The sequence below is a fragment of the Aulostomus chinensis genome, chromosome 13 (assembly GCF_037954235.1).
Source record: "Aulostomus chinensis isolate RoL2024-O1b breed Wild chromosome 13, RoL_Achi_v1.0, whole genome shotgun sequence".
Taxonomy (NCBI): domain Eukaryota; kingdom Metazoa; phylum Chordata; class Actinopteri; order Syngnathiformes; family Aulostomidae; genus Aulostomus; species Aulostomus chinensis.
In genome coordinates this window covers 5,487,823-5,507,760 of record NC_141332.1, presented here as the reverse complement: position 1 = coordinate 5,507,760, position 19,938 = coordinate 5,487,823, and the positions used below count along the sequence as shown (strand labels likewise).

The following is a 19,938-nucleotide window of genomic DNA, read 5'->3' as shown; positions in this document are numbered from 1 at the left end:
CCCCCACCTCGTTAGGGAAATGTGCCTCACCCAGGATGTGAGAGCACTTGGTCACACTACCTGAACCTGCTGTTAACCTGGTTTGTTTGTTAGTTAGCAAATGTCAATTTTCATTGCTTTCAAATATTAAGCAGTTTCAGATTTTGAGTGGCAGCTGATTCAACTGTCGTCTCTTGAAGCGGTGCAACCGTGTCTTAAAACCTGTAATAGGGAGTCTGCCTTGCTTCCCCGCCAGTAAAGGGACTCTGATAATAGCACCCAAAGATGGCAGTGGTGGGATTTGAACCCACGCCTCCTCAGAGACTGGAGCCTAAATCCAGCGCCTTAGACCACTCGGCCACACTACCTGTGAGTGCTGCAGTTATAGTTGGGGGATTAAAGGCATGGCTGGGAGACATGATAAAGACATTTGGAGGGTTTTGACCCATCGACCTCTGGTTGTGGCTCAGCAGGCTTCCACTGGGTGACAGTAGACGTCGCTTTAGATGTGCTGGCTTAACAACAAAATGGCATTCAGGATTTTAGAATTTTCTCTGCAGCAGGAACAAAAGCAGTACCAACAAGGTTCCTCGTCACACCTGTGTAGTCATAGTATGAGTGCACCCGTCCGACCACAGCGACAGAGCAGGAATGAGCAACGTGTTGTGTTGCACAATTGAGGCAGGATGCAATAGCTGCATCTGTTCTGATGGAGCACCTACAGATGGCAGAGGTGGGCTTTGAACCCGCGCTTCCTCAGAGACTGGAGCCTAAATCCAGTGCCTTAGACCACTCGGCCACACTACCTGGTGCACTTTTGGGCTTTTTTTGTTGGTTAAACACATGTTTAGGAGAGCACGCTGTGGCTAATGATGTACACACGTATGTGTGTGAAAAGCTGACTCAGCAGAAGAAGGTTCTGATCCAGCGACCTGTGGGTTACGGGCCCAGCACTCTTTCACTGCAGTGCCGCTCAACTCTCCCTTCCTTTCATGGAGAGCAGATGCTGTGGGAATAGGACAGTCATTAAAGCTGCAAGGAATACAACTTGCAACCAGATCACAAGTCCAGTTATTTAACGTGATTTCCTCTGCAGTATGACGAGGCGAGCCCATAACCCCAGGGACCCCTGAGCAATGCTGTGTTCTTATTGGATCAATCAAATGTGATGCGTTGCCTTGTTCTGTAATATTTTAGACCAATTATGGGCCACGCTGAGAAAGTGCTTCCCCACAGGGATAACCAATTTACTAACTACATCATTTAAACCCAAGAGCTGCAACGTGGTTATGGTGTGGTATTCTTTTGATCATCAGCTACAACTGAACAGACGCTGGCTGCACTTCTATTGGTCTTTCAGGCAGTTGTAAATGTTTTTCATCTTCAGCTGGTGAACATCTTGGCACGCGTCTCCCGCCAAAGGCTGTCTACATCCAGGAACTCCCACGTAGGTGCAGAGGATGCACGTGAAGTCCTGCTCAGAAGTTTCCCTGCTTGCTGAAGTGCTTCGGTGATGTTCAGACACCGGCTCTGCACGTCCCAGGATCCTGATACACACAAACCTGCAGGGCTGATGTCAAGGTGGGGATGTGGTCCTGTACACGTCATACATCTGCTCTACAGTCTGCTCGAGGTTCTGACCCACGCGACAGCTGGTTCAGTTTCTTAGTTCTTTTGATTTTGAAGCTGTGCAGTTCCAGGTGTCATTGTGGGGTTTTCATAGCAGCGCGATTCTTCTCATCCAGAGAAATGTCAACCTCTTCTCCTCAGGCCTTTGAACGAACTGCCTGATCTAATTAACTCATGAAGGAACACGGGGGAGGCTAATGGTAGGTGTGTTAGCAGCAGCATCTGAGCTACTCACTGAAGACCGTCAAGCCCAAGTATTTCACTCCTAACTGGAACTTGGCTCCCTGACAGGACTCATAGCTCTGAGGGGAATTAGCCTCAGCTTTGAGAATTTCAAACAGCTCATCAAGTGTTGACCATCGCTTTTAGTGCTTCATGAAATGAAAAGTCATCATGTTGGTTGTTTCATTGCTTGATTAAATTCGTGGTCTTTGCACTGCTAAGTAGCATACCGGCTTGTTCCTACCCTAACAAGGGTTGTTACTGTTTCAATTTATATGACTCAATATGTTGGCTGCCGAAAGTCAAAGTCACATTTTCAATACAAATGTTTGTCTATGTTATAAACTTGTTTTGGTTCAGTCAGTAAAAGCAGAAATAGAAACCACAGCTTCAGCCCTTCTTTGTCTGTGTCCTACTGGATTATTCTGGTGCCTCCAAGAGTCCCACAACCATTTTGGCCTCCTGGACTGCAGGTCAGCAGAGGTTCTGGTGAGTGTTCCTGTCTCCAGTTTGTTCTCTGGCATTTTATAGTCTTGTTCCTGCCCTGAGTGGCTCGGAATTTATGAGCTGGTACATAAACTTTCTCTCCCTCCCTGTCATTGTACAACCTCTCTCAGCCCTTTTTTGTTCCTTTGTACGACCCTCACAAACACACACAAAAACACACGCGCGCACACACACACACACACACACACACACACACACACACACACACACACACACACACACACACACACACACACACACACACACCTTCCGTACCAACGTGCGCATCAGACACTTGATGTCTTCTCAGTCCTCATGTAGCTGAGTGTATGGTTTATTCTCTTTCCATATTTATGAACTCTTCTGTGGCCCTCTCAGTGGTAACTTATATGTCCTTTATGCTTCCATTGAAAAACACACTCACACACACACACACACACACACACATTCCGTATCTAGTAAGGTTTAAGTACATTAATATATTGACCACTATCAGAGAGGCCTTGTGTGTGTGTGTGTGTGTGTGTGTGTGTGTGTGTGTGTGTGTGTGTTTGTGTGTGTGTGTTTGTGTGTGTGTGTGTGTGTGTTGGGGAGGGGGGGGGGGGTCCTGTCCATTACCCTGAAAGCTTCCCTTCATGTGATTCCCTCAGTGGTTCTAATGATATTGAACCTGCCAGGCTCTTTGAAAATGGGTCCTGGCTGTAAAACTACCTGATGTATGAACCCATCACTGACACGTACAGCACACACACACACACACACACACACACACACACACACACACACACACACACACACACAGAGTCTAGAGACCTGATCTTTCCCACTACCTTGCCCTCGCTGTGTTTATCATGAATCTTCCTTGGTCCACCATGTGAGACCCGTGTGTTGGTAGTGGCTGTAGATCTGCTCTCACCAGCTGCATTCCCCAGTAAGTGATTACTCTTTAATATGATAACTCCCACCAAGTCAGGCGTCTGCTGCCCTGTTGCGGTTCTGACTCTGTGAATCTCTCTCCCTCTTCCATCTCTCTTCTTCCATGTCTTCTTCCATGTTTTCCTGAAAAGTTACTCCCTCAGCTTTGTGTCAACAGCTGTTAAGACCATGATTCTTGTATAGGTTTGTGTTGAACCTTTGTTCTTCCATGTAAATTTGTGTGCATGGTTAGTGGGAGATGATAGGTTCTCTTGGGTCTGGAAGCTGACTGGCTGCTCTGGATGGAAGTTGGTTTAAAAAAAGACAAGATGGCGCTGGTGCTGCAGCAGGGGACCAGACACCATCTACCTCACACCCACCCAGGCCCGCTGAGCCCATGTTCAAGATTCTGTTGTCAGAATTATCCATGGACGTCAGGGTGGGCTGCCATTTTAGTTGTGTTTCATTTAGCGAGGCAGGTGCGTGATTTGTCCTGGACACTGCAGCGCAGCTTAACACTGACTACACACAAGTACACATTTCACTTTGTAATGTTGAACATTATTATCATAGAGTACCTTGCATGGTGCTCGTAGTGTATTACCCCTGTGGCAAATGGTTTAATGTGTTATCTTACTTATGTACATTGAAAAAAAATACTGCATAAAATACTACATTACAGTAGTGGCAGTTATCTAACCTGGTAACTCCGACCCATAATTCACTGCAGAAACGAATTCCCGATGTGAACCGGATCTGGTCGCGCTCCGTATGCGATTGTTTAGTGATATCACTTTGGTGGAAGCCTACTGGAGCAGGAGTAAACCGACCAGCACCCCCACCAGCAGCCACCAACGGTGCAACTGGTAAAACAAACATTTCCCAGACTCTGCAGGCAGTGGGGCAACTACACCTTTTATTTTGTAGCTTTTGATTTTTTGTTCCAGCTTTCATATCTGTATATATGAAGTTTCTACAACTGCTTGTGTCACTGCATCCGACTCCACTGAGGATGGAGCTCCTCCAAACAAGCGCATGCGCACATCCTCAAACACAAGCAGCCCACCAGTTGCTGACTGGTCCAGCCACTAATGTGGTTTATGCAAACCCTGACCTTCATGTCAGAGGGAATCCCAGCTAAATCCGAGCTGAGCAGGAGGGCCGAGCCAGGCTAGCAGTTCTCATCTTCTCACTCCTGTTGTTCAGTCGAGCAAAATGAGCAGCAAAAAATATATTTGATCATAAAAACTAGGTGTAAAGTCTCTGGTACAGTAGTTTTCTTTCTAATGGTGCAATGTTGAGGCAGCAAGCTGTGGGCTTCATACCTCGAATATCCACCAGGGGTGTGTGTGTTCCAGAAAGGCTGCCACCTCCTCATAGCTACAGGCCCACCGGCACGTTTGGCTCTGTTAACCTGCTCATTCTGCTGATTTGGTCATCTTGATTTATGTTTTCCTGTCATATGCACGTAGAGTACGAAGTTAAATGTCCTTCTCTGTTTTTGCGGTTGGGAGTCTGCACAAGGTGTTTTATTTTGAGGACGGGCGAGATTCACGGTTCTGTTAGTGCGCGGACTTCCTGTCTGGCTGGATGGATGAGCCCTCTGTCAAAACTTGACTCTCCGTATCCTCGTCCTGGGGCAGCATGCTGAGCTGCTTCTGGGACGCACCTGAAACATGCTACCATGCTTCAAGTGGAAACTCAAGAACTGTCTGGGATGGCTGCGATTCGCCACTGTGATTGTGTCTGCTGGTAACCAGGGGCTACACAAAGAGGACGCGGCAGGAAGTCAGCCATCTTTGGACCAAAAGTCCTGTGCTGACTCTGAAGTCATCTCCCAGCCCTCTAATCACAGGCCCCTGTGTGTGTGTGTGTGTGCACGCGCGTGTGTGAGTGCTTTTTCATTATTTTCTTAGAGCTTCATGGGTGCAAGTATATCTGCTATTCAAATGTCAGTGTAGGCAGGAAAATGTCACCTGCCGCGATCAGAATCCAATGATGAACCGCTGAGGAAAGCGTAGAATTGAGACTTCTGTTCTCAGTTAAGTAATTCATGCAGTTAAAATATGTCATAAGTCAAGTCAGTTTTATTTGTATTAGTTCTGTCCTGACTCTGTCCAAGTAGAGCAGGTCCAGCACCTCCCTCCTTCAATGAACCTCCACCCAACAATTCTCCATCAGCAAACACATCCTGCAACAGCAGCCACCAGAACCTTCCTTTAGTAGGCAGGAAGGTGGAGCAGATCCAGGATCAGTGGGGACGGAGAGAGAGCAGGAGAGCAGGACAGAGACAAAGACAGAGAATGGAGGAAGACAGAGAGACAGAAGGAAAGAGAGGGACAGAGAGAAAGAGAGAGAGAAAGGAGGAGAGACTGATGGACAGAGACAAAGACAGAGAATGAAGGAAGACAGAGAGACAGAAGGAAAGAGAGGGACAGAGATGAAGAGGGAGAGAAAGGAGGAGAGACTGATGGACAGAGATGAAGACAGAGAATGGAGGAAGACAGAGAGACAGAAGGAAAGAGAGGGACAGAGATAAAGAGAGAGAGAAAGGAGGAGAGACTGATGGACAGAGACAAAGACAGAGAATGGAGGAAGACAGAGAGACAGAAGGAAAGAGAGGGACAGAGAGAAAGAGGGAGAGAAAGGAGGAGAGACTGATGGACAGAGACAAAGACAGAGAATGGAGGAAGACAGAGAGACAGAAGGAAAGAGAGGGACAGATAAAGAGAGAGAGAAAGGAGGAGACTGATGGACAGAGACAAAGACAGAGAATGGAGGAAGACAGAGAGACAGAAGGAAAGAGAGGGACAGCGAGAAAGAGAGAGAGAAAGGAGGAGAGACTGATGGACAGACGGGGACGTGAGCAGGTGGAGCTTCTTCAGGTCTGGAGCCTCCTCCAGCAGCACCAGGATCTGGGAAGTGAGGAGCCTGAAGGCTCTGGCTCTTTTTCATGAGGGGAGAAACCTCCACCATGAGCACAGACAGTTGCAGGAAGCTAATAAGAATTCCTAGACCTCGTCTGACAGCAGCAGCTCCTCAGTTATGTGAATGATAATTTAAGAGGCGTTTTTTCAAATTGCATTTATTGGTGCTTTAATGTATTTTGTCAAATACACATCAGATTAATTTCATATCAGTCAGATTTATGTCCTGACTCAGATTTGAAGAAGCTGCATCTCAGTAAGGCAGAGCTGATTTTACCATTGGAACCTGCCTGAGGCGGGGATTTAATTCTCTGTAATTTGGGTTTTATTTTAATGCATCCAGCACCTTCTATCTAATCCTAAATTTAATCCTCAATTCCAATCCAAACCTGTTGCAGATGGTAAATTTCCGGAACCAAAGGCAGACGGACAAGAGGAGGTGGGGAGTGGATTTATTGAAGGACGAAGGGGGGAAGCAGGCCGGAGCAGACAAGGGTGTTGGCTGGCCGGTCCAGGCTGAAGGCGAGCAGGCTGGCATCCGTGTGAGGACACAACAAGAAACAAACAGAGGCGGGCGCCAAGAATCAGGATCTCAGCAGAAGTCACAGGCACAAGGTCAGCACATAAATTACTCTGGCATACGTGAAGGAACAAATACCAGAGGAGCAATGAGCTGGTGAGGGGTGAAGAGCTCTTGAAGTGTGTGAACTGATGGAAGGTGTGCAGGCTCAGCAGGGGAGCTGCAACCTAAACAGGAGGGAGCCCGGGGGGGGGGGGGGGTGCTACCGGGGGACGCTGCCTCTCTGTAATCCATTTGAAGGTGTAATCGCGATGGAGCGCGTGACTCATCGGTGATCACGTCCATTATGAAGGATGGATGCAGACGTAAGAATACATGGACGCAGTCGGCAAACCTGTGCTTCTCTTCAGCTTGTCACTGAGCCCGAGGGGGGGGGGGGCAGCCAAAGCCCCACAGGGAGTGTAATCATCCACCTGGCCACATCTCTGGAAGACCGGGTACTGCTGCTCTAAGGTGGGGGGGGGGGGGGGGGTGGCTGATTTGGGTTCTGTGGTGATCAGGAAGCGGCTCGTCAGCTGTGAGAGCGGACGCACTCAGCAGCCGGGCCTGATGACATCAGCAGGCTTGGTTCACGCAGAAAACATTCGGTTTGTCAAGCAGGTGAAACATATTTTCATGGTAGACAAATCTCCACGTCTGAAACAGCTGCGACTGATCGTAGCAGCACACGTCCAAACTGACATTTGAGGAGCCCCTGCAGCACAGACCCGCAGACCAGGCGTCCATACGAGCTGGGACTGACAACACGTTGAGAAAGCAAGACAACAGAGTCTTGAGGGAACGTGACAAAACCCCGCGTCCCCCTGGAGGCCTGCCTCTACCGACTCTGTTGAATCTTAGAATATAAGAATGAACACACTTGCTCACAGCAACATCAGCACTTTTATTAGAGGCTACAAATCACTCTTGTTTACACACACACACACACACACACACACACACACACACACACACACACACACACACACACACACACACACAGGTCAGCATTCACCATGTGTCTCCCAGTCTAAAGGTTGGTTCTACCCTCAGGGTGAGAAAGATTATCATGGGCCATGAGCTCAGCGTCTAGATCTCTGGGAGCAGGAGCTGCTTCCTCACCCCCCCCCCCGACATGCCCGACTCATTTGGCCTGCAGTTAAATGCATTAAGTTTCAAGCCTAATGGGCACAAATGGAGGCTTTTCTCAGTATCATATTTTCTGCATGCAAACCAAATAGTTGCTCGTGTATAATAAGAACCCTCCTGTTCAGGTATTAGCTTTTTAATTATTGTTGCGACTACTTACTTCGCAGCACCAGCCTGCAGAACTGACTCTGTGGTGGAGTGAAGTTAAGGAGTCACTGGAGAATTCACTGCTTTCTTTTGAAGGAATAACTTCTGTCGGCTTAAAAAGGCTTAACGCAGGAGTGTGCAGGATTTAGAGGGATCTTTGGGTTGGAGTCTAATAGAATATTCAGAATTATAATTTCATTATTTTATCATCACCTGAAAGTAGTTGTTGTGTTTTCGTTCTGCTGAGAATGAGCCGTGAACTGTACTTTGAAATATGGACAGTGGCCCGGCATCTCTGCACGCTGGTTCACGTCCACTCACTGCTTGGTCGTGCCTGTTTCACTGTTTGAGTTTTTCCATATCTGACATCATAAATATTACATCATAAATCTCACAGTTTCTGATCCCCTCGTCCGACTGATCGCAGGTTGACAGACCAGAAGTGTGGCCACGACTCAACAAGGCTGATGGTGTTTTGTTTTCAGCCTTTATTCAAACTGTGTACGCGACTTCTCTTTGCTGAACTCACTTAAACGACGATAATCAACAGTAAAGTTGCGAGCTGTTGTCGTGCACCTGTTGCATTTGAATTTCAAGTTTCCAGGGTGTTTTTATTTAATGCATCTGCGATCCTTGCTGCTAAATCTGAGGGTTATTAGGCCCCGTCTACCCTTTGCTCCCCAAGCCAACCGGCTGCATGCTAGGAAGCACTGAGGGCAGTGAGAGGCATTAGGGAAACACTCAGGAGTGTGAAGCACTCAGGGCAGGATTGAGACGATTACTTTTAAGAAGATCAACACTCAAACATCTCACCCTCGTCTCCTCCGGGACGTTTTCCTTTTATCTCATCCAGCACCCAAACCTCCTCCTTTCTAAAATTTTGGATGGAAAAAAAAAAAGTTTACGGAACATTTCAAATGCAATTTACAGCATTGAACCATTTTTGTAGTTTCATGATGATGAATTTATTTGATTCTTTTTAAAGAAGCTTGAGCTACATTCTTTTCTGAGTGAACACAAGATTAACCATTAACCAACAAATCCCCATTCCTAGATAAAAGATAAAGATAATAGATGTCACTAATGTCATTTAAGTGCCGTATGGAGGCCTGACACATAAAAGTACATGCACCTTCCTATGACCTCACAGTGTCACATGGACACTCTGCTCCTAGCACGTAACCCACTACTAGAGACAGCTGTCCAGAGCAGATCGGGCAACACTGCAGCGTCAGAAAGCTTTGAATGCAGAAACCTGGTGCCTCCACTGCAGTCCCTTGATGGTTCTTCATATTTCACCAGCACTTCTACAACTCAGCTGCACCATTGGAGCTGCCTTCAAACACCCACTCCAAGGAAATATTCCTCCAATGCATGCATATTATATATACATACATACATATACATATACATATATGTATACATATATATGTATATATACACACATATACATATATATGTGTATATGTGTATGTATATATACATATATATACATACATATATGTATATATACATACACACATATGTGTGTATATATACATATATATGTGTGTGTGTATATATATACTGTATATACATACACACACATACATATATATATATATATATATATATATATATATATATATATATATATATATATATATATATATACACATATATATACAGCCGCATGTACATGTCACTCCCCCCACCGCTTCTGAAGTTGTGACAAGCAAGACACACGCACACACACTCGTCAGGTGTCCCATTCCCATAAAGGACGTAGCCTGTGTAAGTTTTCACCCTCAAATATAAACATTTATCTTTCAGGGACCTGAACACGTAGAAGACGTCTAGTATCATCATTGATTCCATTAGTCTGTCAACTCAGCGATCACAAAATGTGCAGCTGCGTCTCTGCACATTTCACTTGTCAAACTGTTGAACACTAATAGTTCTAAAAGCAAACATGTTCGACAAGATTTGCCCAAAGCTCACCAACGCTCAGATGGAACTCGCCACTTTATCTAAGCATAAAAGGCAAACACATGCAGAAGAAACGCCGTATTTCCCAGAGATAAGAGTTTACGTTCACACACTCACACACACTCTGACTGCTTCATCATGGCTGTCTATAATTAGCAGTGGTTTGAAGAGGAAGCCATCTTGCCTCGGTCTGTCACATTATCAGATGACTGAGCACCTGACAGTCATAATGATTTATCAGCCGGATATTACATTCCCATAATTCCACTCTGGCGCTCTCTCTCTCTTTCCTTGTTGCTTGCTCTCACACTCTTCACTTCCTCCTGTTCAGCACGATCTTGATGGGCAACCCTCTTTCCTTTCGCCACATGTCCACCGGGGGTCACACGTCAGGCTGTGGGTTCCGAGTGGTGCTTCACGAACATCAACAGAGCTGCTGCTTGCTAATGCAGGGGTTTGCTTTGCTGTGAGGACTTCAGTAAATTTGTCTAGTTTACAGTGAAAGAAAACATGCTCAATTACAACAGTCTGACAGAGTGAGTTCATTCAATGAATTTTTCAAGAAATTCCTTTGTTTAAGAGTCGTGTGCTTGCTCAGGGTTTGTTTCTTACACTTTGACCAGAAATTTTACTAATCTAAATTTTTGCAGTTTGATGTGTGTCAAGTGTGTGCAACACGTTTCCTGCACCTGAACGACTGTCCGGGAAAAGGAGATGAACTATCACTACCCTGAGACAATGTTATGAGTGTTTAAAGGAGAGAACATTTGCTGAGAGGCTTTCACAGATGTGAGCGCTCACTAGCTTCCTCGACAGGGTTACTACTGAGAATGAGTCCAAGTGGACATGCTAATGTGCTAATGGGCTCACTAGCCTCCTCGACAGTGGACAAGGCTAACATGCTACTGAGAATGAGTCCAAGTGGACATGCTAATGTGCTAATGGGCTCACTAGCCTCCTCGACAGTGGACAAGGCTAACATGCTACTGAGAATGAGTCCAAGTGGACATGCTAATGTGCTAATGGGCTCACTAGCCTCCTCGACAGTGGACAAGGCTAACATGCTACTGAGAATGAGTCCAAGTGGACATGCTAATGTGCTAATGGGCTCACTAGCCTCCTCGACAGTGGACAAGGCTAACATGCTACTGAGAATGAGTCCAAGTGGACATGCTAATGTGCTAATGGGCTCACTAGCTTCCTCGACAGTGGACAAGGCTAACATGCTACTGAGAATGAGTCCAAGTGGACATGCTATATGCTAATGGGCTCACTAGTTTCCTCGACAGTGGACAAGGCTAACAAGCCACTGAGAATGAGTCCAAGTGGACATGCTAATGTGCTAATGGGCTCACTAGCTTCCTCGACAGTGGACAAGGCTAACATGCTACTGAGAATGTGTCCAAGTGGACATGCTAATGTGCTAATGGGCTCACAAGCTTCCTCGACAGTGGACAAGGCTAACATTCTACTGAGAGGGAGTCCAAGTGGACATGCTGATGTGCCAATGGGCTCACTAGCTTCCTTGACAGTGGACAAGGCTAACATGCTACTGAGAATGAGTCCAAGTGGACATGCTAATATGCTCACTAGTTTCCTCGACAGTTGACAAGGCTAACATGCTACTGAGAATGAGTCCAAGTGGACATGCTAATATGCTCACTAGTTTCCTCGACAGTGGACAAGGCTAACATGCTACTGAGAATGAGTCCAAGTGGACATGCTAATGTGCTAATGGGCTCACTAGCCTCCTCGACAGTGGACAAGGCTAACATGCTACTGAGAATGAGTCCAAGTGGACATGCTAATGTGCTAATGGGCTCACTAGCCTCCTCGACAGTGGACAAGGCTAACATGCTACTGAGAATGAGTCCAAGTGGACATGCTAAAGTGCTAATGGGCTCACTAGCCTCCTCGACAGTGGACAAGGCTAACATGCTACTGAGAATGAGTCCAAGTGGACATGCTAATGTGCTAATGGGCTCACTAGCTTCCTCGACAGTGGACAAGGCTAACATGCTACTGAGAATGTGTCCAAGTGGACATGCTAATGTGCTAATGGGCTCACAAGCTTCCTCGACAGTGGACAAGGCTAACATTCTACTGAGAGGGAGTCCAAGTGGACATGCTGATGTGCCAATGGGCTCACTAGCTTCCTTGACAGTGGACAAGGCTAACATGCTACTGAGAATGAGTCCAAGTGGACATGCTAATATGCTCACTAGTTTCCTCGACAGTTGACAAGGCTAACATGCTACTGAGAATGAGTCCAAGTGGACATGCTAATGTGCTCACTAGCCTCCTCGACAGTGGACAAGGCTAACATGCTACTGAGAATGAGTCCAAGTGGACATGCTAATGTGCTAATGGGCTCACTAGCCTCCTCGACAGTGGACAAGGCTAACATGCTACTGAGAATGAGTCCAAGTGGACATGCTAATATGCTCACTAGTTTCCTCGACAGTGGACAAGGCTAACATGCTACTGAGAATGAGTCCAAGTGGACATGCTAATGTGCTAATGGGCTCACTAGCCTCCTCGACAGTGGACAAGGCTAACATGCTACTGAGAATGAGTCCAAATGGACATGCTAATGTGCTAATGGGCTCACTAGCCTCCTCGACAGTGGACAAGGCTAACATGCTACTGAGAATGAGTCCAAGTGGACATGCTAATGTGCTAATGGGCTCAATAGTTTCCTTGACAGTGGACAAGGCTAACATGCTACTGAGAATGAGTCCAAGTGGACATGCTAATGTGCTAATGGGCTCAATAGTTTCCTTGACAGTGGACAAGGCTAACATGCTACTGAGAATGAGTCCAAGTGGACATGCTAATGTGCTAATGGGCTCAATAGTTTCCTCGACAGTGGACAAGGCTAACATGCTCGAGAGTTTAAAATGGACATTCTTGGACAGCTTTGCTGTTGTGTGCTGTTGGATGCCATTAGCTTTAAGCTAAATATACATAGCTGGCTCTTTCCGCATTCTGAAGTGACACAGGATGGGAAAAGTATCTTCATGAACTTTAGACAACTTTTTGTGAGTAACTGAAAGGTTTTTGGTTCAGTACAGCTTTAAGCAACACCTCAACTTCTGTCCCAGGATAAGAATGACAGTTTGTCTCTGCGGCTCCTGTGTCAGGCAAACCAATCAAGCCTCCACCTTCTTCTCTGCTGTTTAACACATCCGACGTGACAACTTCCCTGTTTCCGACTGGCCCGACATGCATGTTCAGACATTTTTAGTCTCTAATATTGTGCGTATTGGGATTCTATAAAAGTTGATATTCAGTAGCAGTACCGTTGTTTTTGTTTTTGATTCAATTATAAATATCAATATTAGTTTTAGTGTGCATGATGACGACGACACACTTTAGTTTAAACACCACACACTCTTTTCATCTGGCTGTTTCTGCTCTTTTCCCCATCACAAGAACAATAACCTCACAACTTTGAAAGAAATGTTCAGCATCAGTAGAAATTTCATTCTAAGCAGAATTTCTCCTCATAACCTCCGTCCTCTCTAACCCTTAGTCTCCCTCCGGCAAAACATTTTGCTGACCAAGGCATAGCCGGCCATCAAGAGTTACAAATTCCCCTTTATCCGCACTTCACTTTCTGTCAAAGTCGGCTCGGAGGCCAATAAACTTAAACTTTCTCATTCTGGCTGGAGAGAGGAGAGCGTTTGGAGGAGAGACGTTTTCTTAAAGCTGCGTTATGCAGTTTTGCTGAGCAGCTGCAGCAGCTTCTGATACCGGAGGAAACCTGCATGCTGGTCGCTGGGTGAAACAAATGAATTTAGACAAGATTTTGTATTGGGTGATGATCATGTTTATGAAGCAGCAGCTGACTCGTAGCAGTTGTGCACGGAGCGCTCAAACGCTTCACCCTTCATCGTTCATGGGTTGCTCCACTGAATCTTGGGGAACTGAACATGTGATGTCAACATGGTCGCAGCTGGACCTCAACTGCTTTTTGTAGGTGTTGCTTTCTTGCTGTGGTGGATTTATTGGATCCTTGATACTCCCTCCTACATGGGACTGATTTGCTTCATATTTTAGTCAGTTGATCAATAAGACAGGGAACTTGTTTTTAGTCATGTATAATATAGAACTCCCACTTTCTGTGGCAGCCATATTGGATGGGTTTGTTTCTGACAGTATACCTGGCATCTCTTACCTTATGGGGCCTCCGTCGAGGCACCAGCAGTGCACATGCAAGCCCGATGTCAAACTGATGGGATTCCTTGCATGCTATGTGTCTTGGCAATAATTCCATGGATGCCTGTGACAGCTGGCTAGACAGCTGGCCAGATGTGGCCCACAGGCCACCATATTGAGCACATCTTGGAACTATCTGAACACACTGACAGAGCACTTTTATATTTGAGTTAAGAATGCTGGTTCATTTATTTTTTGACTGAACATCATTGACGTTAAAATGAAACAATATTGCAAAGGCAGAACATCATAAAATGTACGTTGTTTTAATCAGTGTGTGTGTGTGTGTGAGAGAGTGTGTGTGATCTCTCTGCATCATCTCAATGCTGCCGCTTCTCTCAAGATTGATGCTTTTAGTTTTATTTAAATGTCTCCTGTCTCCATCCCTATCTCCCTTCCAATCCTCCTTTCTTCCTTCCACCTTCCAGTCTTCCTGCCATCCTGGCTGATGGCCTGTAGGATGGGGGGATATTTACGAAGCCAAGGGAGACGAATGGTGGGTCTTTGTCTGACAAGCAGAGAGAATAAAGGGAAGACAAATCAAGAGAGATGGGAGATGAATTTGCAGAGATGAAACAAGGAGGGGGAGAGAGAAAGGAAAAGAAAGTGCAAAGGGCAGATGAAGGGAAAGATTGGAAAGGAAAGTAGAAGAGCTCTCAGTGCACCCCACCCCCCCATCAAGGTCCATTTGGTCTTACACACTTCAGGACTTTTTTTCATCTGAATTTTGCCTCAGAGGCTGATGGCTGTGTGTCCCCCATGTCCACCTCCTCCAACACTCAAGTCTTTGCACATCTGGAAGACTGATGGCTACAGAGTGACAGACATTCATTCATTCCTTCCACTGTTTGCTGGAGAGCAGGAGATGCACTCTAATCAGCTGATCTGATCAGGACTGGTATACATTACTGTTGGTTGTGTTATGGCTCAAAAACCCTCCTTCCATGAGCTCCTCTTCTGGTCTGACTCAACACTGGAATCAGTGAGAAGGTGAAGACATGCCTGTGACTTAGAGAGTCGTGTAGTGGTAGAAAAGAAAATGTCCTTCCACACAATGAAACGAAAGCCACAAATAATTTGTAATAATTGAATGGCTTCAGGCAGCACGGTGGAGCGGGGGTCCTCACTGTGGCCCCCCAGCAAGAAGGTTGTGGGTGGAGCCCCGGCTGGAGCACGGGGTCTTTCTGTGTGAGTCTCCATGTTCTCCCTGTTCCTGCTGGGTTCTCTCTGGTACTCCAGCTTCCTCCACAGTCCAAAGACATCAAGAGGGACCAGGTTAATCCAGACTCTAAATTGACCGTAGGCGTGGCTGGGAGAGCCAATGGTTGTCTGTCTCTATGTGTTGGCCCTGCCATGGACTGGTGACCTGTCCAGGGGGAAGGCTGTTGGGATAGGCTCCACCCCCACCACCCTGAACAGGAGAAGAGGGAGAACATGGAGGGATGGATGATGGGTGGATGGATGATGGGTGGATGGATGGATGAATAATTTCTTATTTGGCCCGTTGCTCCCTCCCAGCCAACATTCTGTGGAATGAAATCAGGACTGTACAAATGGAATTTTGTCCTGTAAGGAGCTGGAGTACAGGCTTCAAGTATTGTATGTGCGCTCTCTCTCTCTGTCTGTCTCTCTCTCCTACACACACACACATTCTGATTTAATGCAGCTTTATGTTCTTAATGATAGGGTTAAATCTCTTCATTGCTGTTTGCAACCAGTAGTCAGCAAGCTCAGGCTAGGAGAGCTATTTCTTTCGAGTTCTTAATAATCAAAATACAAGTTCTTTACTCTACGTCCATAAATGGAAACCTGTGGCATCTGAAGGCTCAGTATTACTTTGCTGCTCTTATCATTTTCAACTGTATGTGAGAAAAAAGTCACAAGGACAGAGTACAGCAGCAGTGTTTCCTATTAAACTTGAAACTGTGTCATCTGACTCAGAGTGCCAGAGCCCCCACCTCGGCATCCACTTGAGTCTGCTCATTCCAGATTATGTCACTCTCAGTGTCATCCGACAATGACAAGTTCCTCTGTCCACCTCAAATTCCAAATCATATTTCCTCTCCTCATCGTTTTGGTGACAAAGATCTGTTTTGTTCTTGAGTGACTGATTGATATTCTTGCAGAACCTGGCAGCAACATAAGAGTTGAGTTCTCCAGATGAACTCACGTTTGCGTGCTTGTTATCGTTTTCCAAGTACAAAGCGTACTGGCACACTGAGTGACCAGGTCATTTGATGCACCTACTTCAACCACTGTCACCATTGCTGTGGAGGTAATGATGCTGTATTCTGTCATGCCATGATATCAAGATTTTAAAAATATGTCAAAAGAGATATTATCTCATCATAAAAATGGTCGTTATGTGATGTCAAGATAACTCAATATAACAAAAAAAATTGTAATCTCTCTAAAACATTTGGGTTCTCATCATAACAAGATGTGTGAGTGGGGGGGGGGGTGGATAGTGGAGTGCTGATGTACACCTGGGTGTCATCAGCATAGCAGTGCAGTTTAAGACTCTGAAGAGGAAGGATCTGTGATCGGTGAAGAGGAGGGGTCAGAGTACAGAGCCTTGAGGCACACCCTAGGTAGCCAGGCTGGAGGGTCTAGCAGGGCTCATGGTTGGACATTGGTGGACGGCATCTAATTTAACAGGAGAAGTATTGATATTATGAGATAATGAACTTTTATTTTTTCCATTTTGTAATAATAAGATGATATCCAGTTAGCATGTGTCTTGTTACAGAATATCTGGTTTTCTGCATGACAAGTACGGTCCTTCTCAGCTGTCATAAACATCATTGTCATCAGAGACAAATTAAGAAATAAATGAAGTCTGTGTGAGTTCAGCTGAGGCAGAGCAGAGACGTGTGAAGACCAGTGAGTCAGGGAGGGGTATTAATACCGATACATGATACAATTTTTTAATGCCATATGTTTTTTCCTAATTGTCTAACAAGATCATCTGAGGATCTGAATTAAAGGCTTAAAGTAATTTATGAGAGAAGAAAGTCAGACAGAAGGACAAAGATCAGAGGAGAGGGACAGAAGAGGACAACCGTGAGTTGCAGGATGGGAAGGAGTAATAATGAGGCGATGTATCAAAAAGATGGAGTAAACAAGATGGGAGAAGGAGGTAGAGAGTGAAATTAAAAAGGAAAGCAGGCGGTACATCGATGGAGACAGAAAATGGGAGGAGAGACTGAGCACCACTTTCCATTTAACTTTTTCGACTGTGTGTTCAAACAAATGTCTAGACACGCAGGAAGAGAGAGGAGCAGAGACAGCGAGCCAGGAGGAGATTAGAGCGAAGGATGGAAAAGACAGATACACAGATCAGACTGCCCTTTCCACCAGAATGAACAGCACTTTTGTCTGTCAACAAAATGTGGCCATTAACTGTAAGCTTCAATGATGCTTATACACACACACATACACACACATACACACACACACACACACGCACGCACGCACGCACGCACGCAGCAGTAACATTCAGACCTGATTCCTTGCAGTTCTAAGTAGGATGTTGACTATGCCTTCACATTTTTTTATGATATCATTAACATTAAATGGAGGTTTTATTACGTCTCATCACATTATGTGCAGTCGTTACTCTATGAGTTGCTACAGTTCATGAGGAGTCTCAGCCCCCCCCCCCCCCCCTGCCTTAAACACAACTTAAGTTCTCTCTTGGAGAGCCCTTCAGTAATATTCAATCACCAGGACAACCCGGTGACCGACAGCTAAGATAAATAGATGAACGAAGAGTGCTCTAGATCCCTGCACCATCTACAGTCCTAACCCCGTCCCGCCTGCCCCCACCTTCACTTCCAAGATTCCAACAATGCTTAAACACCCCCCCCCCCGACCCAACCTGCTGACTTGTGACCGTGCATCCACACCAGCACACAGACTGTAATACTAGAGTACAAAGTTGGTCCATGAATCTGTTGCAACCCTTGTGAAACCACATCAGACTCTTGCCAGGTTTCAGGGGCGGAGCTCGTATCTGCATCAGAGCTGAAGAGAATTTCCTCATGGACAGAAAAGCAAAGACCGCCACTGAAGTCTTCTCTACATGGCTCCGCCTCCCCTGAAAGCCTCCCGCACCGCTCTTGCCTCACGGTTGAGCTTCGTAGCTGATTCTTGTCCTTATTTGATCCCCTACTTAGTCACGCTAGCCTGATATTACAGTTGATGTAACTTCAGAGTTTACAAATACATGGCAGCAGTCTGTCCTGAGTCATTTACTAGTTTCTGACCCTTTGGAAAGCCAGATTCCCCCCAACCTCTGTGTTTCTCGACATCTTTAAGCAAATCTCCCCCTTAACAATAATTAATGAATGGTTTTAAGTGCATGACTACTTCAACTGCAACATGTATGGATAAAGTTAGTAGTTAGTAGTTCTTCTTTACTAGTTCATCTTTCCAAGTAGTGACTGACGTGGTGGAAATGAGGCTCTAAGTCCTGTACAACTGTTATTGAAAGGTTTTTGAAGAGTTGACGAAGCAACTAATCCTGCACGTACAATCATCTGCTTAGTCTCTTTAAGGGGAGACTTATTGAGAAGTGGAACCCAAACCGTGCTTGTTTACAACGCTCAACATGATGCGCTTTATTTTTCCACCTCCTCCGCTCACTGAGCCCCCTCTCAGCAGACCGGCCTCACACTTGGCAAACCTCTGCTTTCACACAACTGTTACGTTCTCTTCCATTGCTGTCAGTAACAATACAGTAGATTTCTCCAAATGTCTGACTTGCCTTGTAATGTCCTGCCACAATTCAATTTCATTTGTTGACTCCATCCTCCTGGTGAGCAGAAGCTTAATCCCAGAGGACCTGCAGGCTTTTTCTTAGAGTCTTCCTGTGCGCTGGTAGAGTCCCAAAATAAATAAATCTCCTCTAATAATCACATAGAAAGAAGAGGAGCAGACAACTGTGGTGTAATCCTTTGAGTCGGGGAGTTGCGCAAACAAATTTTGTCCACTGGGGAGACTTTGGAGCCAGCGACATGGAAGGCTGCTCTCCCCTCAGTCCATTATAACACTCGATGGGCCGTAAAGAGTTCTGCTGGTTGAAGGAAAGCCACTTTTCAACAGGTCTCTAAGTGATATCATCCCATCGTGACAGTGTCACCGAAGAGTTACTGAAAAAACAACTGAGGTTGAAAATACAACCAAATTTATTCAGGAAAGAATAATTCCATCCATCCATCCATTTTCTACCTCTTCTCCTGTTGAGGGTGGTGGGAGTGGAGCCTATCCCAGCAGCCTTCCCCCTGGACAGGTCACCAGTCCATGGCAGGGCCAACACATAGAGACAGACAACCATTGGCTCTCCCAGCCACACCTACGGTCAATTTAGAGTCTGGATTAACCTGGTCCCTCTTGATGTCTTTGGACTGTGGAGGAAGCTGAAGTACCAGAGAGAACCCAGCAGGAACAGGGAGAACATGGAGACTCACACAGAAAGACCCCGTGCTGCAGCCGGGGCTCCACCCACAACCTTCTTGCTGGGGGCCACCGTGAGGACCACTGCTCCGCCCTGGAAGAATGATTATGGATCAGAAATGAAGCAACCAAACCTTTTACCTCCGCTTGATATAAATTTTGCCTGTCTTCAAATGTTTCTCCTGGTTTTAAGAGGAATGAAAACAATGAAACAAAAGTACTGAATCTGACGACATTTTTAAATACAATGACACAATAAGAGCAAGCGAGGAGAACAGA

At 45.9% G+C, this 19,938-nt stretch overlaps 1 non-coding gene across 1 annotated transcript; it reads right to left on the bottom strand.

The window, feature by feature from the left end:
• Positions 1–265: 265 nt before the first annotated feature.
• Positions 266–347, bottom strand: trnal-uag (transfer RNA leucine (anticodon UAG)). The gene has a single exon. It is a non-coding gene; the product is annotated as a tRNA-Leu (tRNA).
• Between the last annotated feature and the right edge of the window lie 19,591 nt (positions 348–19,938).